This window comes from Notamacropus eugenii, chromosome 4 (assembly GCF_028372415.1).
Source record: "Notamacropus eugenii isolate mMacEug1 chromosome 4, mMacEug1.pri_v2, whole genome shotgun sequence".
NCBI lineage: Eukaryota > Metazoa > Chordata > Mammalia > Diprotodontia > Macropodidae > Notamacropus > Notamacropus eugenii.
The window spans coordinates 143657931-143680044 of record NC_092875.1 but is presented as its reverse complement, the minus strand read 5'-3'; the positions used below and the strand labels follow the sequence as shown (position 1 = coordinate 143680044).

Here is a 22114-nt window from a genome sequence, read left to right as displayed (position 1 = left end):
AGGAAGGAATTTACTTGCTGCACACTACAAGACACTGTTCTAAGTGTTAGGGATACAGACAGAAAAGTTAAAACTGTTCCTACTCTCAAGGAGCTTAATACATTCTAAAGAAAGAGACATGTGGGAAGTTTTAGAGGCAGAAATTTTAGTTCCAAATCCCAATGTAAATGTCTGAGGGCCTCTAGGATACATCTTTAATGTAATTTCTACATATGAAATCCTTACAGTTTCTGATATTGGATCATTTGATAGTGCCAAGGACTTTGATGGCAAGAATTTTCTAGGTCTTCAGTAGCTATGAGATCTACTGAAGCAGAAGGCATGCTCATTTAATGGGAGGGATATCTCAGGTAGCCAGCCTAAGTAGCCTCTAATGTTTCTACCTGCTATCACCCAAAGACATAGTAAGAACATGGAGTTGCTACTGAGAAATGAAATTAGGTCCTGGCATCTCATCAGAGACTGTAATTCTCAGAGCTAGGTAGTCCTGGAGAAACCTGGAAGAAGACATTTGTCTGATATTTTGGAAGGAAAAAAAAGTATCAAGAATTTTGGAATTAGGAGAAGATAAAAAGATACCAATGATGGGTACTTTTAAAAGAGAAACCAACAGCAGACTGGAAATCAGAATACCCAGGATCCAGTCTTCTTTTGTGACTTCATGAAATATAGCTAAGGGAACAGAAAAATCCAGCTCTAGGCTTTTGTAACATCACCCCTAGACCAAGACTATGCAGCGTGCTGTGGTCCACTAAAGGATTTTTGGTGGTTTATGAAAAATGTAGAGGAAAACATTCTTTACATTTTTTACGGGCTGCCTGAAATCCATGGGCCATAAGCGGCCTGCGGCCCACAAGTTGTGTGGGCCTGCCTTAGACCATTCTTTTCTCTGGATAAGAGGTTTCTTCAGATTCTTGCCTCTAACTCTAGATGCCAGAGGTTGGAAGAGACAATAGTTTTTAGCCATTCTCACTTGAGAGCACAGAGAAGTATAAAGTGGAGACAAAAGAGGGTAGAAGGGAATTAGCAATATGAAAACTTTATAAGAGGAAGAAATCATCAACCAGGAACATTCATTAAGTTCCTACTGTGTGCTAGACCTTGTGCTAAGCTCTGGGATACAAAAAAGAGGTAAAAGAAAGTCCTGATCTCAAAGAGTTCACAATCTAATAGGAGAAACAATGTTTAAATGTATACAAACACACTACAGACAGCATAAATAGGAAATAATTAATAGAAGGAAAACACTAGAACTGGGGAGTTGCTTCTAAGTTCATTGAGTTCTATAAGACAAACTTGCTTCCTTATTTTTTCCATTCATGTAACTAATTCAAGTATCAGTTAGCTTTTGTCATACATAATACTATAAAGTTTAATAATGGCCACTTCAATAGCCTTCCCCCACAAGATACCAGAGACATATTTACTTGATCTAGAAGTTAATTATGTGATAAAATTCCCAGACCAGGATCCCAGTAAGGCAACTCAAGGTCATCCTGCCTCCCCACAGCTGCAGCAGGAAAGAGATGAAGAGATGGGCAAGTTACCCTTTTTCCGGCTCAGAAACTACTGAGTCAATGTTTTTTTTTCAGTCTGCAGTCAACTAGAAAATGTTTCATCAGCATACACTACCAATTCCTACATCATCATAGCTAGAAATTAGCTTCCCCTACTTTCCACATGGTCTTGGACTGAAACTAGGCTAGGAATATAGGTGTACACTTACAGGGAATATCTTTACAAGCTTCCAGGACTGGCCAGTCCATCATTATACTCTTATTAACCACTCTGTTAATACTTAAAACTATAACAAAGGCTTTTCTCATGTTGAAACTGTTTATTGTACTCCCAAGTTAAAGGAATCCTAAATTTCTTGAGTTCTTGGTATGGAAGAAAACTACTTATTTAAAATAATATTCCCCTAATTTTTAAGATTGAAATTTTGCTTAAAAAAATTTGAATGCCTTATTCTATAAAAAGAACATGTATTATATATGAATTATTATTTATTATATTCACAATATGAAACTTCAAATTAGTAGAGAAATGAGGATGTAAAGACATCTATCTCTATACAAATTTTACAAACTTTTGCCATGTATTAACTCATTCGACCTTCACAGCAAATTTATAAAGTAGGCAGAGAAGGAATTATCTTACAGATGAGACCCATCATTTGCCAAGGTCACACAGCTGAGGCTTGCACCCAGGGTTTCAAGCCCTTTTCATTTCAGCAGCTGTCTTTCAGAGGAAGGAGGAAGATGTTTCTCCTAGGGGTTACTCCCAGGCTTGTCTGCTTTTATTGAAGTAGCTGCAGTGACTGGACTCTGGGGTCTTCCTGGGGTCTTCAGCAGAATCGCAGGATTCACCAAGCTGCATTTTTTCCCCAAAGTCAGGTTTCAATGGTGGAATCCAGCTGTTGACCACGCATGGTGCATGGGCAATCAGTAAGCCTTGTTTCTGAAGCTGGGTGGTGAAGAGGGGAGGGGTCAGGAGGGGCTAGAAAGGGAAGACTTAATGGAGTGGGCAGTTACTTCGAGACATCACCACTGTTCATCCAGCTGTGTGTGCGCGCGCGAGGGGGCAAGGTAAACTCGCGTGTGGACTAGACTCCAGATGTGCAGCTTCTGCCCCCCACATCACAGTATTCCCGGCACACACCTGCCCCGCTCCCCCCGGGTCGGGCTTCATGCCCGGCCTGAATCGGCCCACGCTGGGGCAGGGGAGCCCGGGTCCCAGGCGGCCCCGGCAGCCCGTGGGGAGGATGGGGTTTAGCCGCGTTTCCTTTGCCACGCGGAGGGGGATTCCCGGGGTGGGCTCTGTCCGTGGCCGGGGCCCCTGTATCGGGCGTGCGGGAGATGTGAGACTGACCCTAGATAAACCTCCACCCTTTAGGGGGGCTTCCTTGACTTAATCTCCCCGGGGGGCTGAGCGGGCCCGGGAGGACAGGCAGCGGAGCTGCGGGCTCCCCGCGGCGCCGGGAGCAGGCGAGCGCGGCCGGCCCGCTCAGCTCCAGCTGTTCTTTCCGCAGCAGCTATTTTTAGCTCTGCCTTCGCTCCCCCTCTCGGCCGTGGTGCTTCCTCTCGGCTCTTCCCTCGCTTTCCTCGTCAGCCCCCCCAGCCGGCGGCTCTTGGTAGCTTCCGCACGGAGAAGGTCACAACACTGAGCATGTGTGGACGGGCTGGGCAGCCGCGGCGGCGGGGGCCGAGCGGGATGCGTCAGGCTGATCCCATTCACGAGGAAGGGGCCTGAAGGAGCGCAGCCCGTGCGCCGCGCTCCGCCTCCCCAGCCAAGAGGGGCGCAGTCGCCGCCGCCGCCGCCGCCTCCAGCCACCGGCAAGTAAGTTTCGGAGGCTGCCGGGCGGTGGGGCTAGGGCTTGACTGCCGGGCGCGTCCCGTGCCCTAGAGCAGATGGATGCGTGCCCGGGTTTGCGGTAGAGGAGGCGCGGCTGGCAGACGGCGGAGCTGGCATCGCTGTCCCGCGCTCCCCCTTTGCACTCCCTCCCTCTACCCCGGTGCCTCTGCTGGCTCTGGGAGCAGTTTGGCCAGTTTGGAGGGGGACTGGAAGGAAGGGGGAAGGGAGCGCGGGAGCCAGGGAAGGGGGGCAGAGAAGGGCATCTGGACAGGGGGCAGAGCACGCAGGGGAGTGAATTGTGCGGGACAAGGGGACGGGACGCCTGGGCAGTGGGAAAGGTGAGGGAGCGGGGAGAAGCCAAGGAAGCCAGATGTGGAGGTCTGCAGATGGACCGGTGCAGGGGCAAAGGAGGGGAGGTGGGCGTTTTAGAGGGGAAGCGGATGAGGAACAGAACGTGGAGAAGGTAGCCCAAAATCCTAGCAAAGGAAGCTGGGAGAAGGGAACAAGTGCTAGGCAATGATCACAGGGGACAGCCAGGATTTCAGACGGGACTTGGTGATGGAGAGGTTTGGGGAAATCGGGGTTGGCCGAGGGGATAGGGGATGAAAGCTGGCGTAAGGGAGGGGAGGGTGGTCAGGAATTTGGAGAGTAGGAAACACCTGCGGGTATTTGCGGGTGTGAGATTGGGGAGGGAGGTTGGAAGCTCCAGAAGGTGTTGAAGGAGGCTGGAATCCAGAGGGAAGACCCCCACCTCCCCTAGCCCTGAGCCAAGCCTTTCTGCCCTGTTCTCCAGGTTTCCCAGACCAGCTTGGCCACGACGGGATTCTCTGTACTAGGGTTTGTTCATGTTGCACAGGGCCCCTTTAACTTGCCTTTAAAAGAGATGGCAGTGTAGTCATTTGCAAAGGTGATGCTATGCCACCTCCTCCCTGGAATCCCTCAGTTTATGCATGCGTGGTGGGGGTAGTATTTGGTTTAATTATCAGGGTCCTCAGGCTGATTCTAGATCTTTAAGCTGCTGAGTGGAGCTGAATGAACTCTGTGGCATGTAACTCTCAAGTTGTATGTATGTGTGTGTTGGGGATGGGGAGCGTCTGGCTGAGTCCATTTGCTGCACCCTCCATGTTAATGAGGTGCTGGACTAAGACATCATCAGAGGAATATGTCCTTTATATATTCCTGCCATCTTTTCCTCAGCTTGCCTTCTCTTTCCCATAGCCTCTCCTTTTAAAACACATGCACACAGATGCACAGGCACACACCTGGAAACTAATCATTCATTTCATTTTGTTGTGGGAATTAAGAAACAGTAACTCTCCGTTCTTCACCACAATCTTCTCTCCTCTCAGGAGCAAACTGGGAGCATTGACTGTGATTGTGGTTCAAAGATGAGGCTTCTAGGGCTTGTCCCCCAGTCTTTCCAGAGGTGCTAGATGTCCTGACATTGGAAGGGGAGTGATCTGCAATGAGACTGTTACAGTTGGCTGTGTTCTATCAGTGCCCAGGCCTTCTGTTTCTCTCTTTTACTTCCTCCTCTCCCCCCAAAAAAAGAACCCCTAAACTTGGCAGAATCATATTCATCCAGAAGGTTTTATACACAGTAAAGCTCTTCCAGATGGTTAGTGACCTTCCTCCAAAACTCAAAGAAGCATACTCTTACAAAGAAAGCTCGTTATTGAAATGTGCCCAGAACCAGGTAGGGTAATGTTTCTGCTGTATGTTGTACTAGTCAGGTATTGGGTAAAGTGTTCACTTCTGGACAGTACCTTTTTAAGAGGAGTGTTTACAAGCTGATGAAAGACTTGTAAATCATGTTGTTTGAGGACTGGTTTAAATATCATGGAGAGATTCATGTATAATGACAGCTTTAAAATATGAGGAGCTTAAGAAGGCAGAACAAGGTGTAGTTGAAAGTTGCATGGAGGTACATGAAGACTCAGGGAAGAATCTTGAGGCTTTTTGAAAACAGAATGATTTACTCTGAGATAGCGCACTCATCACAGAAAGTGCAAACAGAATTTTTTTTTTTAAGCCACTTGTCGAGGATGCTCTGGAGTGTATTGCTGCATTTGTTGGAGGTGAGGCTAGTTGGCATGTCCCTTCTGCCTTTTAAGAATCTGATTTGGCATCATTGAAGAAACTTAGACTTCAATTTTTAGGGCTGTTCTTACTCCCACTGTTTCCAGATTACACAAATAAACAGTAGTAGCAACAACAAAAATTACATGTCTCCTCCTGTTTGAGGTTTTTGGGGTGAAGAAGACAAATGAATACATGTGCTAGACGAAAGTGGGGGATGTTCAGCATAATAGCAGACTGGCCATGGAATCAGGGAAACCTGAGTTCATGTTCCAAATGTGACATGTATGGCTCTGTGACCTTGGGCAAATCATTTAACTTATCAGTATTAACTTAACTAGACAACCCTATAAAACTGAGTAATGGATGAGTTTCATATTATTTGTGGCCATCAATTAGATCTTCCATCCTCCCCACCATTTAAAAAAAATAACAGATCAAATGAAAACAAATTTTAGGAACCTGAAGTCTAAATTTTGCTTTTGTGATTTGTTTAAATAAGAAAACAAACCTATGAAATGCAAAACTACACATTAAACATTTATTTTCTTTCTTAAAAGTAAAATACTGACAAGTTGGGTCTTCATTTCTCGGCTCACAGAATTTTCCTCTGTTTCTAAGAGGAGGCCTGATACTGGAAAGATTTCACTTGGATGACTCCTTGCTGTTTATATTTCTGTTCTTTTCCAAGGTCTTGAGGTTCCTCAAAAGTCTTTGGATCTTTCATTGTTGCTGGAGCAGTGGTAGGTAGCTCCTGTAACTTTTGCTTTCAATAAGAATATTCCTATGCAGAATTTATTTGTGAACCTGTATTATGTGTTTTGGTGTGGCTGTGTTATTTTTGCAAATGAGTGAAACTTCCTGTGTGACTCTGGGCAAAGTACCTCAGCTTCTCTGTGCCTCAGTTGCTACATCTGTAAAATGAGGGGACTGAACCACCTGACTTCTGAATCTATGATCCTATGAAATTAACGTCAGATTTACATTCTGGACGAAAAGAACTGCTTACTGCTACCCAATCTTGTCTTAATACTTCCTCTTTCTAGGCTTTTGCACATGATACAGCCAGCCCAAAGCCTGGAGCAAACTCCCTGCCCCACACCCTGTCTCAGGCTTATATGATTCTTCAAGGCCCAACTCACATGTCCTTTTCAAATTTTCCAAGATCTCCTTACCTCCTAACTGAAATTACCCTGCCTTCCTTGAATCTCTCGTTTCTTTCTATTTGACTTTTCCTATGTTATTGCTATGTACACATGTATATATATATATATGTGTGTGTGTGCATATTTATATACATATATACATATATATGTTCCTATAATAAAAGCATATCCTAATACCATTAGCTGTATTGTTCTGTACGTAAATGTCTCTTCCTGCTATTAGATTGATGTGCCATTTTTTTTTTGTCTTTGAATCCCTAGGGCCTAGCATGGTACCTGACACCTAGAAGACATCTAATAAATAATTATGGAATTAACGGGTAGCCAAAGGGATGTCACTTAACCTTGGTGATAGAAGCAGACCTGCTTTGATAGGCCAAGAATAAGGATTGGCTAGATGTTTCTGTGCAGCTTTGAATTTCTAAGGTGGTTTCAGTTCTATCCACTAGGAAAATGTGTTCCCAAATAACTTGTTAATTACAGTGCTCTATATTAGTTGGGAAAGAACACTCAGCTTGGAGTCAGAAAAGCCCTGAATTCCAGTTTCCACTCTATACTTAACTAATTGTGTCACCCTTGGAAAGTCATATCCTGTCTCTGAACTTGTTTCTGTATCTATAAAATGGTTTTAAAGTTGCTGATGTGACCTCCCCGGAGCTGAAGGAGGTTCTTAAAGAACTATCAATAATAATAGTAACAATAATCATAGCATTTATGTAGCACTTCCAACCCTGGGAGGCAGGAGCTGTTACTATTTCCATTTTGTAGATGAGACAGTGGAAGTCCAGGGCTTTGCTAAGGTCATACAGCTAGTAAGTGTCTGAGGTTGGATTAGAAATCAGATCTTCTTGACTCCTAGTCCAGCACTCTATCCACTATACCACTTTTTAGCCACTTAACTAATTATTTTTACTATGTCACTGCTGGGTGCAAAGTGCTGTGCTTAACACTGAGGGTTACTTTAATGCATTTGAGGAAACGGAGGGGGAGAGAACAAGCATTCATTAAGAGCCTACTATGTTCCAGGCACTGTTAAATGCTTTATAAATATCTCATTTGATGCTCCCAATAACCCTGTGAAGTAGCTGCTATTATTATCTCCATTTCACAGTTGAGAAAACTGAGGCAGGCAGAGATTAAGTGACTTACCCAAGACATGTGGCTAGTAAATTTCTGAGGTTGAATTTGAACTCAGGTCTCCCTGACTCCCTAGTGCCACCTAGCGGCTTCCAACCATATTATATACTTCATAAGGTTGCTATGAGGCTCAAACAAGAATTTATGTACAGTTCTACTTGTACATGTATGTATATATATGTATGTGCATATATATACATATATGCTATGTGTATATATATGTATATGCATATATGTAAATTGTTGTGAATAATATGACTTGTTCAAGTGGTATATATCATAACTCCAGCTTTCTCACACTCTGTGTGACTCCTATCCATGCCTTCCTTTAAATCCTCCATAGAGGATCCTCCTGGTGTACTAATGTCCTTCCTCCAGATCTTCTGACATTGCATGGATAGCGGAGTGTGTGGGCATCCCATTTGTTACTCAGCACATGCCCAAGATGGCAGGCTCACCTCCTTTCCCAAATGTGCATCTTTCATCTTTGGCACTGCTTCTGGTCTGCAGTTCTAGTTCGTATTGTGCTGGTGTTTATTTGTCTCAATATATGTATATATGTATACCTATCTATCTATCTGTCTGTCTGTCTATCTGTCTGTCTATCTATCTATCTATCTATCTATCTATCTATCTATCTATCTATCTATCTGTTCATTGCCCCCTTAACCAGCAATTTTAATTCTTCAGAAACTCACAACCTTAAGATATCCCTAAGAGAATATTGTTATCAAAAAGGATGGGCCTTTTCCAGTGAGAAGTTGGGGTTCTTGAAAGCATTGTACAATTTTCTAAATGCAATTCGGCTTCCTGTTATCCTTCATTCAAGGCCCAGTTTATTGTGTATTTGCAGCATTTGTACTGTGGGCTACCTATCTAAATGCATGTCATCATCTAGAGAATAAGAATCTTCATCCCCTAGAACTATGTGAATAGTTCAGAATATTTTGAATAATCACGATTCTCATTTAGGAGCCTCAGCAGAGTTTCAGGGCTTGACCCAATCAGCACAACATTATCTTCAAACAGGAACATCTGCAGGGACCTCTCTTCTATTTGGACTCATGGCTAAATGCCCTCCATAAAATAGCAGACAACTTTGGTGAGCATGTGTCTTCCTCTCTTAGACCTTCATTTGACATTAATCATCTGAAAGTCACTGAACAAAGTCCTGTTATATCTTTTCAAGGAAACTTGCAGTATTTTAGCATATGAATGGGATATAGATACCTTGGAAATTTGCTGTATCAAGTCATAGGCTCTTTTTTAGTCAACAAGGAATAAGCATTGTGGGGTCATGTATTCTCTATACCTTTCAATTATATTGTTTTAAAGATACTGTCTTTTGTAGAATATCATCTATGAACAACAGCCTTTTCCTGTTCCCTTCACATTCCTTAATCAAGGTTTCTCCATAACCTTGTTTTTTCCAGATACAGATTCTCACAGTTTGAGACTATATTACTCATTTTTTCACCCATCCTCTGTAATGTTTCCCCAAATTAGTTTATATTCTGAACTGCTATTACCTATGGCTGCCATCTTTTCCCTGCTTGGCAAGGAGAGTAAGGAAGTGATGATTTCTAGGCGGTTTTGGTTTCTTTGTTGTGGGGATTGATTTCTGCTAAGCTTCCTTAGGAAAAAGTGATTGTGCCAATTTTTGTTCTTTTTTTAAGCATTAATATTAATTCCTTTTTTATTATTACTATGTTGTTCATAAATAGTTCATGTTGGAGCTATCTAAATGTTCTTGATAGCTTTTAATTTTTCCAGTTAAATATTGATTTTACCTTGCTTTAAGAAGTCAGTGATCTGATGGTACACTGACGGCTGATTCAGAAATGACTCCCATGTCAGTAACCAGTCTTTCTTGTATATTAAAATTTCGTCTGTTTGATTTTGTGATATTAGTCAATGCTAACCATGTGCCAATACATGCTGACTCTTTTCCTGAAGAAAATGTTCACAATAAATGGGCATGACACTTCTGTGAGGTATACAAGACTTTGACTTACTTCTTGAGCCATATTTTCCATTATTTGTCTCTTCTCTCTTTTGCCCACTTTTCTAATGGAGTAAACAAGTATTAAATTTAGGAACCTGAAGTCTTTTCTTTTAAATTTGGAGGGGCTCAGAAAGTGCTCATCAAGTAAAATTTTTTCTGCTTCTTCATCCTCTGCAGCTTATTTTGGCACAAAAGCTGCAATTATCTCCATGGTGGTATTTTTGAAAATAGTCAACTATCTTGGCAATTTGGGAGGAACAAGCAGACCTTGAAAAGATGGGGTTTTTTCGCCTTTGTATATGCAATAAAAACAGCTTCCTAAAAGACCCCCTTTAGGGTGATTTGCAAACAACCCTTCCATTTAATTGTCTTCTAACTTCATTCATAGCAAGAATGTCAAGACTCAAGACTGATATGATCCATTTCTTCTTGCATATCAACTTGCTGGGACAAGGATCTTATATGCAGAGTATGATTTAATATTCATAGGTGGCCTCAGAACTGTAATTTGTAGTACCCTCAGTTCCTCCTTCTCCTATGTCACCCCTATCACTACAGAAGCCATTGAGGGCCATTTTGTCTTTTTCTTTGTTTTATGGATTGCTACAGCAAAATAATTCATCGCTATGTAACCAGTTTACTAATGAGGAACCTGTATCTCCTTACCTAGGCTAGTTCAGGGAAAGCAGCCTTATTCATTCACTGATACTAAAAATATTTTAAGTGCCCTGATGCACTTAATGGTACTTGGAGGCTTTCAGCATGTCAAGGTACCTGCCAATGTTTGCTCTCCTTTGCAGAAACTTTTGAAAGCCCAGAATCCCTCTATAGAACTGAGGCATTGAAATGGGACTTTTGCAGAGATACAGAGACAGATCCTTGTTCCACAGCACTTAACACTAAACGAGTTTACATTTGGGGCAGAGGACAGTGCCTCTACAATGAGCTTAGTGGGAGGAAATGGTTTGAGAGAGTGAAGGTGATCTTCCTAGTGCACAGAATAGTGCTTGACACCAAGCAAGCCATAAATGCACGTTGACTGGCTAAATGACAAGTACTCAAAAACAAGTCTGATGTTTGAAATTTAGGGAAGGTCATGATAATTCTATTTTGGTCTGCTAATCTGTAAAGTAGAGAAAACAGTGTGAGTTCCCTTATTAAGCAGCTGTATTTTAAAAGACAGAAAGATTATGTTGCATTTATTCTCAGAGGTGAAGGGTTACGTAAATAAATGTTTTATCCAGCGAAAGGTTGGGTTGAATCAAAGAAAATGTTAGAGAACATTAAAAACATAAATACTTATTAGATTCCACATAAAGTCCTACAAAATTAGAGAGTATTTCTATAAGTCTGCAGAAGAATGCTAAAGATGCTGTGTAATTTTCATGTGTTTTGTTTCCATGACATATTGGAAACAAGCCTTACTAGCCTGTAACACAGCAGTAAATTCAACTGAAGAGAAAGAATGGTAGAATAAGTGCAGCATGTAATAAGATCTCTGTACAATTCTTATGTTACCTCTTTGCATAGAGCTCAAAGCACTTTGTAAGTAAAAATTAAATAATAGACTCTTAAGCTGAAAAAGATCTGAGAGAATAAGCCTATCTCATTTATAGATAAGAAAACGGAAGAATGAATTCTTCAAGCTCATATAGAAAGAAGAAAAGGAGGAACTAGGTCAGATTTTCTGACTCCTAACTACTATTTAGTTGTTGTTCAGTCATTTCAGTTGTGTCCGACTCTTTTGTGTGGACTCTCATCCACGGTTTTCTTGATGAAGATATTGGAGTGGTTTGCCCTTTCCATCCCTAGCTCATTTTACAGATGTGGAAACTGAGGCAAACAGGGCTAAATGAACCCTGGGCCACACACCTAGTAAGTATCTGAGGCCAGATTTGAACTCAGAAAGAAGTCTTTCATACTCCAGGCCTGTCACTCTATCCACTGCACTGCTTATGTCCATGAGATTGAACATTTAGATGCTAATTGTATAGTTCTCTAAATTAAGAAGAAATCAGCTTTCAAGTTTGGCAGATGGGAAACTGAGATTGAAGTGACTTCAGTGATGTTTCTACTTCTTCCTCTCTGGACTTACCAGTGCATATCTTATCTTACAAATCCTAATTGAAGGGATATCTTTATTGACACCTTTCTTAAAATCATTAATCATATAGAGGACACTTAAGTCAACCCATTTCCTAGGAAAGGAAAAGAATCACTTTTATAAGGCAAGTGACCATACTTTTTTCTTCCTCCTAATCAAGTACTATTCCTAGTTATTCCTTTGCCTGAGAGAAGAATACTAGTAAAAATTTGATGCTTTATTTAACCGTTCCATCTTCCAACTCCTTTTTGCTACAGAGGTGAGGCAAAACAATTTTTAGCAAGGCATGAAAACTTGATATCTCTTCTAAACATTCAATTTACATTTCAAATGACTCTCTGGACCTGTGCACTGATACAGCCTGCAGAGACCTCACATCTCAACTGAGTTTATATTTTCCCTAGTACTTGTTCTTCCTTTTTTAGTTTTTGTTGTTGTTAATGACATCACCATTCACTCAGTCTCCCTTGTTCCAAACTTTTGGGTTATTCTTTTTGGCTCTTTTTGGCTCTTTCTTCCCTTTCACCTCCCATGTCCAATTATTTGCTAAGTTTTATTGATTTTACGAGACTCTCATGTTTGTCTTTTCCTTGTTATTTCACTTATTTGTTCTTTACCATAAATTCCCACTTGTTTTTAACCTTGGATTATTGCTTTCATTTACTTCTCTTTCTTTCTGTCTACTATCTAATCTTTATCATTTATCTGTTTCTAATGTTGTTTGTTTAAACTAGAACCAAATAATTTTGATGATTGTTGTTTTATAATATAAAGTCCGGTGATGGTTTCTATTTATATTTTCTTTATTCTTTTACTTGAGATTGTAGACCTCTTGTTCTATCAAATCAGTTTTATTATTTTATCTAGATTCTAAAATAATATCATTCAGTAATTTGATTGGTATAGCATTGAATTTTTAAATCGATTTATGCCATTTGTATTACATCAGCACAACCCAACCATGGGCAGTGAACTACCTTTCCAGTAATTTTTATTACTTTTTATTACTGTTGAATTTATGCATTTTGTAGCTATTTGAATTGAATTTATCTTTTTTCTTGCCTTTTCTTAGTACTGTATAGAAATGCTGATGATTTTTTCTGAACTTACCTACATTTGCTGTAGTTTTTAATTTTTTTTTTAGATTTGCTGTAGTTTTTAATCATCTCAACAATTTACACTATAATGTAACCTGCAAATAGGGATAGTCTTATCTTTTCATTACTGATGTACTTATCATGTATCCTTGTGTTTCTATATATGTAAATGTGTGTGTGTGTATTTTTCCTTACTAGTCTGTAAGTTCCACAACAGCAGACAGTGTTTTAACTAAACTTTTTGTCCTTCCTACCACAGAGGACACTGTTACATGCATAGTCTACAATTAATAAATGGTTGTTGAATTGTATTATTGCAATGTCTGTTGTCTTTTTTTCCCACAATTAAATGATCCTACTGCAGTGACGTACTTCTGTATGTAAGTGGAATAATGATGAGACCTTGGACAATAAGACTGCTGTGCATAATGCTTTATACTACATTGTCAGAAAGGGAAGAGAAATTTAATTGCTATTCAAAACACTAGCTAATGTTAGGAATCCTGATACATCATGTTTCTAAATTCATGCAGTGACGAGCTATAGAATTATAATAACTTTGCAATTGTAAGCTTTCTTGGATACTTTCTTTTCTAAAACCAAGCTGAAAATCTGCTTCCGACACAATATAGAAGAGTCAAAAGATGTGACTTAAGCCCTGGACTTACCACAAGGATTAAAACTTGTTTGGAAGAGCAGCAGAAGAAAGGGGGAAAAGAAAACAGGGCAGAGAGGAGTCATTTCTGTAGCTCTTACCAGGATTGAGCAAAAATCGAAAAGAATGGTGCTTCAATTCCTTGTGCAGAGTTTTTGTGTATTTGTTTTGTTCTGTGATTGGGTCTCTCAGTCTTGTCCAGGCTAGAAGTGCAGTGACCACTCACAGGTCTGACCCCACCACAGATCATGTGGGAAACTGTCGCCCTGCTCTTTTCTCTTCGTGAATTTGTTCCAACCCCTGCACTCCACCATGCACCCTAGGGAGGGAGGAGGTCACTGAACTGGTCAGGACAGTGTGAACATTTGATTGGGTTTAGCCCTCAAATTATTGCAGCTCAGAACTCCTAAACTCAAGTGATCCACTAACTTCAGCCTTTCCTGATAGCTTGGAAGGGTTTTGATTTTACTTCTGAGAAGGGCAAAGATAACTCCATATAGCACCCTTACGATGTTGCCTGTTCTTTTCTATCCTCATAATTCAAAGACTTGGAATTAGTCTGTGAGCTGTCAGAAATGACAATAGAATTATTTCATTAAACAGATCAAGGTTTTACAATATGCTATTTCTTACTTATTAAGACTACATAGAAAACACTGAACTCCAGTCATATGTGCAACAAATAAAATAAAATTCTTGACCTTTCAGATGAATGATTTTTCTTGTGCTTCCATGTAACTTAATCAAATGAGTCACTTCAGGAGTCTGAGTATTAACTTTTAGATGAGAATACCTGATGACCCAGTTTACCTGGGTCTTTGAGATGAGAGGATTGGAAAATAACTAAGGGCAATCTTTTCAGGCACTTTTGGTTGGCTGAGTCAGACATGAAAATTTCTTGGACCTTTTAGTTCACCTTCCACAGAAGATTTTCTCTTATATCTTCAGTAACAGCTGTTCCACACTTTTCCCAGTTTCCTCTAGTCTCCCCAAAGTACCTTTATCTCCTCACATTTCTTCTTACTTCACTTTGCATCAGATCTTATAAGTCTTCCTTGCTTTAACAATGTTGCTTAGCATTTCTTCCCCCCTTTCTTTTTGTTTTATTATTTTTTTCCTTTTTTTGAATTTATTTAGTATTTTATTTTTCCACAGTTACATGTAAAAAGTTTTTAACATTCGTTTTTCAAATTTTGAGTTTCAAATTCTCTCCATTCCTCCCTCCCCACCTCACCCTGCATTGGGAAGGCAAGCAATCTATACCAATTATACGTGTGTAGCCATGCAAACATTTTCATATTAATCTTGTTGTGAAAGAAAACATAGACTAAAAGAAACCCCAAAACCCTGAAGAAAAATAAAGTAAAAAAAAAATATATGCTTCAAACTGTTTTCAGACACTTTCAGTTCTTTCCCTGGGGATGGATAGCATTTTTCATCATAAGTCCTTCAGAGTTGTCTTGGATCATTGTATTGCTGAGAATAGCTAAGTCGTTCACAGCTGATCATCTCACAATGTTGCTGTTATTTTGCACAAAATAACACAATGTATTAACACATTAACACATAACAAAATGCACAAAGTACATTTCACTTTGCATCAGCTCATGTAAGTCTAGGTTTTTCTGAGAGCATCCTGCTCATCATTTTTTACAGCATAATAGTATTCTATCATAAATGCAAACCATTCCCTAATTGATGGATAGCCCCTCAGTTTCTAAATTTTTGCCACCAGGAAAGAGCTGCTATATTTTTGTACACATGGAACCTTTTTTCTCTTTTTTTTCCTCTTTTTTCTCTTTTCAGATATAGATCTAGTAGCGGTATTGCTAGGTCAGAGCTTTTGTAGTCCTTTGGGTATAGTTTCAAATTGCTCTACACAATGGTTGAATCAGTTCACAACTTCACTAGCAGTGCATTAATGTCTCATTTTTCCCCATATCCCCTCCACTGTTGGTCATTTTCCTTTCCTGTCTTATTAGCTAATCTAATAGGTATAAGGTAGTACCTCAGAATTGTTTTAATTTGCATTTCTCCAATCAGTACTTCATCTGAAAACTTCATAATCTTTTGATCATTATTCAATTGGAGAATGGCTCTTATTTTTATATATTTGACTCAGTTCTCTATATATATGAGAAATGAGGCCTTTATCAGAGAAACTTTCAAAAGCTATTTTAGTTACTATTGCTAACTGTATTTATTCGATTCTCTTTCTCCTTTCACTCTGTCCTTCTGCAAAAGTGTTTTGCTTCTGACTACCCCCTTCCCTAATCTACCTTCCCTTCTACCACCCCCTCTCCTCTTACCCCTTCCCTTCCTACTTTCCTATAGGGTAAGATAGATTTCTATACCCAATTGAATGTGTGTGTTATTCCTACTTTGAGCCAGTTCTGAAGAGATCAAGGTTCACTCACTCCCTGTCACCTCCCCCATCCTTTCCTTTCCACTGTAAAAACTTTTTCTTGTCTCTTTTATGTAAGATATTTACATTTTACCTCTCCTTTTTTCTTTCTCCCAGTACTTTCTTCTCTAACTCCCTTAATTTTTTAAGATATCATCCCTTCATATTCCATTCATACCTGTGCTCTCTATCTAGATGTACTCCTAACTGCTCTAATAACGAGAAAGTTCTGATGAGTTACAAAGATCATTTCCCATGTAGGAATATAAACACTTTTTGCCTTATTAAGTCCCTTATAATTTTCTTTTCCTGTTTGCCTTTTTATACTTCTCTTGAGTCTTATATTTGAAAGTCAAATTGTCTAGTCAGCTCTGGTCTTTTCATCAAGAATGCTTGAAGGTCTTCTATTTTGTTGAATATTCATTTCCTCCTTCATGCCCCACCCTGCAAAGGATCATATTTTGTTTTGTTGGGTGGGTGATGGTTGGTTGTAATCCTAGCTCCTTTGCCCTCTAGAATATCATATTCCAAGTCCTCTGATCCTTTATTAATATAGAAGCTGCTAAATCTTGTGTTATACCAACTGTGTTTCCATGATACTTGAATTGGTTTTTTTTGGCTGCTCTCAACATTCTCTCCTTGACCTGGGAGCTCTGGAATTTGGTTTTAATATTTCTGAGAGTTTTCCTTTGGGAATCTTTTTCAGGAGGTGATCAGTGGATTCTTTGAATTTCTATTTTATCCCCTGGTTCCAGATTATCAGGGCAGTTTTCCTTGATAATTTCTTGAAAGATGATGTCTAGACTTTTTTTTTGATCATGGCTTTCAGGTAGTCCAATAATTTAAAAATTATCTCCTGGATCTATTTTCCAGGTCAGTTATTTTTCCAATAATATATTTCACAGTCTGTTTTTTGTTTTGCTTTGTTTTATTGTTTCTTGATTTATCATAAAGTCATTAGCTTCCCTTGGCTGAATTCTAATTTTTAAGGCCTTATTTTCTTCAATGAGCTTTTGTACCTCCTTTTCCATTTGGCCAATTCTACTTTTTAAGGAGTTGTTTTCTTCAGCAAATTTGTATGCCTTTTCCATTTGGCCAGTTCTGCTTTTTAAGGCATCCTTCTCTTCAATGACTGGTTTGACCTCTTTTACCATTTGGTCTAGTCTGTTGTGTAAGGTTTTATTTTCTTCAGAATTTTTTTATGTCTCCTCTACTGAGCTCTTGACTCATTTTTCATGATTGTATCTTCATTTCTCTTCCCAATTTTCCCTCTACCTCTCTTACTTGATTTTCAAAATCCTTTTTGAGCTCTTCAATATTCTGAGGCAAATTCATATTTTTCTTGGAGCCTTTGGATGTAGGAGCTTTGACTTTGTTACCTTCTTCTGGGTCTGTGTGTCTGCCCTTGTGGAACTTACAAACTAGTAAGGAAAAATACACACACACAGACACACACACAGACACAGACACACAGACACACACACACATACACACACACACACCCTACATTCACATACATAAAGTACTCTTTTCTGCCCTGGAACTGTGCCCTGTTTCCTTGTGACCACAAGCTCTAGTGTTCCTCCTTACCCAGTGACTGCCACCCAGGACTACAACTCACACCCAAGTATGGGCAAAGCAACAAAGTCCTGCTTCAGTGCTAGCAAAGAGCACCTTCTGATCAGTTGTTCAACCCCCCTGCCATCTGTGAGCTGAGAGCTCTGGAAGCAATTGCTGCCTCTGCTGATTCATTCACTCCCAAAGCCTGCACCTGGTTTGCTGGGGCCCAGTCTGTATTGCCATAGCCTGCCCTGGACCGTGCTCTACTCTCACCCCTGTGAGACAGATTTTTTTGGCAAAACTTCTAAGTTTTGTTTTGCTGGAAAATCATTTCACCCTTCCTTTTGTGGGCCCTGCTGCTCCAGGAATTGTATTATGGCATTATTTAAAGATGTTTGGAGGGTTTGGGGGAGAGCTCAGGCTAGTCACTGCCTTTTCTCTTCTTCTTGATTCTTCTCTCCTCATCATTTCTTATAGCACAGTAGTACTCCATCCCAATCACATACCACAACTTGTTACACCATCCTCCAATTGATGGACATCCCTTCAATTTCCAGTTCTCTAACACTACAAAAAGAGTTTCTTTAAGTATTTTTGTACAAATAGATTATTTTCCCTTTTCTTTGATCTCTTTGGGGTATAGATCTAGGTATTTTAATATTGTACATAAGCAAGTGTTGCTCTCATTTTGCCCATTTGTTATCCCTTACTCTCACCAGATGACTGACTCACTTTACTTTCTGTTTCTGTATCTCCTGGAAGCTATCTCTTGTGATATCCTCCTAGCCCTGTTCCTGGCTGTCCAACTTCAAAACCATTCCTCTGCCCTGCCTTCCTCATCTTGCAACTTTGCTTAGCACATGGGGCCTTTGTGCCCTGGAACATATAGCCATCCCTGTGGCCTTCTGAACCTGGAACATTCTCCTACCATCTTGGCCCCCTTCTCTTCCTGGGACCTCCATTTTGGGCAGAGGCCCAGGCCTAATCTCTATTCCCGTCTTGACTCTGCTTCTGACTTTCTGGACTTTTACAGTATACTCATGGAGATGCCTTCCCTTTCCCCTTTTGCTTTTTTGGCAGCTAATTTTATAGATGAAGAAACTGAGGCAAACAGGGTTAAGTGACTTGCCCAGGGTCCTACAGCTAGTAGGTGTCTGAGGACAGATTTAAACTCAGGAAGATGAGTCTTCCTGATTCCAGGCCTGGCACTTTATCCACTGTGCCACCTAGCTGCCTTGAAAGTCATGAAGATGTGACTTCAAATCCAGCCTCAACCAAAAAACATGTTTTTTTTAGTCACTGGTTTTCTGATATTCAAAAGTACATATGTTTTTCTCTCTATCCTCCCTACTTGTTTGGCCAGTCATAGGTAAATGCTGGCATTCTTATGATCAAACTCTTATTTCACTATTCCTTGTTGTTGGTGATAGAATCCTTCTGCCTTTACAGCATCACTTGCCTTTTGGCAGACGTTATGATTTCTAATACTACTGCTTATTTGAATTATGATGCAAAGTAGCTACTTCCGGACAATTTAGAGAAGAACTTTTATCCACTATTCATGTATCATTTCTATTTTCAGTCAAGAGGGTATTTCCAGACTTGAGTGTCTTGTCCTCTTCTAAGCCCTTGTCTCTCTATTTTGAAATAGATATTGCTTTGGAGTCCTTTCATCTGCCACATCCTGACTCCATTATGCTCAACAAGATATCTGCAGTGTTCTAAATAAATGTTCTGGGAAGTGGTTAAAGAATCAGATTTTCCACCTAGTTCTAGATAGCCTTTTTGTATGTCTTGGACCCCTTTGAGTGTCTGAAACCCATGGTGCTCTTCTCCAAATAATATTTTTAAGTGCATAAAATAAAACAGTTGGGATTACAAAGGAAAACAATTGTACTGAAACAGAGATTCCATTTTTCCTGTCTAAGTTCACAGACCCCCAGAAATCTATCCAGAGACACCCCTCACCAAGGGGCCCCAGGTTAAGAAGTATTTTACTTCATAGAACCTTAATTTCCCCAGCTGTAGAATTGGAGTTGTTCTGCCAACTTCACAGGGTTGCTTGAAGAAAACACTTTGCCACCTTCAAAATATGATTTGCTGTTATTAAAATGTTTGGAGAATAATTGGTTCTGTAGTAAAAGGAGTAGAATTTCTTTTTAGTTCAATAGTTATGCCAAGATACCAACTGTTAAGCTAAAAACAAGAGGGAATTCTAAGAGTCTAATCAAGATTCTTTCCCCTTGATTTATTTTCAAATCTTTTAATAGATCATTGTGACAAAATGTCCCAAGTGAGTATCACAAATTTAACAGAAGAGTAATGTTAACTGCCATAATGTAGAGCCCTTAGTAAAAGACAATATTGTTTTTGTCATCCATCTTAGTCGTTTAATGACTTCTTGTATGGATTTTAATGTCTTCTTGTATGGATTTTAATGTTAGTTTAGAAGGTTCTTGTTTTGGACAAGGAATTTTAAAACTTACGTATTTTTACATTTATAGCATCTTTCATGGTAACAGAAATCTATAAAAGACTTGCTGGAAAACTTTAGTAATTTCAGTGAAATGATTACATATTGGTCCAAGTAACTTTGCCCTTTCCTATGCTATCTGCAATTATTTTTCCAAATTGAGGGGGAACATCCAAGAACATGATAGAAAAAAACTAAAAATCCAACCACAAAAGTGATTATTACTTGCTGCTGTGGAGGGATAGAAAATTGGAATTGGATTAAGGCTACTTGAAGGCAGAGATCTTGCCTCCTAAGGCAGTTCTGAACTACAGAAATAATGCTAAATTTGGAGATAGTTGACGAAGGCTCAGATCCCAGCCCTGATGCCTATGGCCTGTACAACCTTAGGAAAGCCTGTTAACCTCTCTGGTTCTCAGCTTCCTCACTTATAAAATGAGATGATTGGACTACATGGTCTCTGAAATTTTTTTCTAGCTCTAGATCTATGATCTTACTAAGTCAGATTATCCTGGTCTCTGAACAGCTGTGTGGGGCAGTAGATAGAGTGAGTGCTGGCCCTAGAGTCTGGAAGACCTGAGTTCAAATGCACTAAGTACCTGTGTGACCCAGGACAAGACACTTGGCCTTTTTCTGCCTCTGTTTCTTCAGTTGTATAAAGGGGATAATCGCTCCGGGGTTGTTGTGAAGATCAAATGAGATATTTGTAAAGCACTTAGTATGTAGTTCCAGACACACAGTAAGTATTTAATTAATGTTTGTTTCCTTCCTTCTTAAACTACTAAGTAGAAACCAGGTATCTTTTCAGATTGAAGAAACATATGTAAACAACTCCAGTATTGTTCACAAATATTGCTTTTGTGTGTGTGAGAGTATGATTTATATGTATGTATAGTAGAATGTGTGTATGTGTATATATATGTGTGTGTGGGACTTCTTCCTCAAACAGAGTTGTGCTCGACTGGCAGTTGCCAGGACTATAGCTGCCAGGATCACATAACTGTATTAACCTTCAAAAGACACTATTGGCAGAACTTTTCCATGAGTGTGTTCTTTAAATAGGGAAATCCATCAGACAATATAGGTATGACCTAAATAACAACCCTTATGAATAAGCATATGGAGGTGATGAATAGATTGAAGGGATCAGATCAGGTAGTCAGAGTGCCTGAAGAACTATGGATAGAGATTTGCAACACTGAATTAAGAGACAACAACAAAAAAAAAATACAAAGAAAAAGAATAAGAAACTAAAATGGTATCAAGAATAGGCTCTAGAAATAGCTGAGGATAGAAAGAAAGGGAAGCGGAAAGGAGAAAGGGAAAGATACACCCAAGTGAATGCAGAATTCCAGAGAACAGGAAGATGAGATAAGGTTTGCTTAAATGAGAAATGCAAAGAAATAGAAGAAAACAACAGAATGGGAAAGATGAGATCTCTTCAAGAAAATCACTTCAAGAGATGTTTCACGTGCCAGTAAAGTTATACTTAAGATTCTTTAAGCAATATGTGAACCAAGAATTACAAGAAAAACAGGCAGGTTTTCAAAGAAGCAGAGGAAGTAGACACAAAATTGTCAAACCTAACCTAAATTCTTTGGATTATGATGAAATCAAGGGAGTTTCAGAAAAAAAAAAACCTACTACTTCTTCGTGAATCATCATAATGCTTTGCATGTTTGGATCACAACAAAATGTGGCAAGTGTTGAAAGAGATGGGAGTACCAAATCACCTCACTTGTCTCCAGAGGAGTCTGTTTGAGGGCCAGGAGGCAACAGGTAGAACTGAACATGGAACAACTGATTGCTTTCAGATTGGAAACAGAGGACAACCAGCTCCACTTAATGGCTGTTTCTGGACCCTCCTGGCTTAGAGTGATTATCAGTAGTAACTGTTTCTCTTTCCCTCCCAGCTTGATGTAGTTATTTTTTTTTCTTTTGCTCATTAAAAGGCCATTCCCTGACTACTTCTTAAAGAGGCCTGTTCCCTGAATGGGCATTACCTCCCTGTAAGTGAGTACCTGAAAAGGCCAAGGTCTCCCAGTGCATCCTGGGCCATCTCCAGTCACCCTGATGAATA

General features: G+C 39.8%; 1 protein-coding gene across 3 annotated transcripts in view; it reads left to right on the top strand.

Moving 5' to 3' along the window:
• Window positions 1-3122: 3122 nt before the first annotated feature.
• Window positions 3123-22114, top strand: part of OXR1 (oxidation resistance 1) — a 588329-nt gene continuing 569337 nt past the window's right edge. For 2 of the 3 annotated variants that reach the window (XM_072603288.1, XM_072603286.1), the window contains exon 1: window positions 3123-3339. The gene's annotated coding sequence lies outside the window, so the exon portion shown is untranslated. The remainder of the gene's footprint in view (window positions 3340-22114) is intronic. The other variant, XM_072603290.1, reaches the window with a different exon arrangement.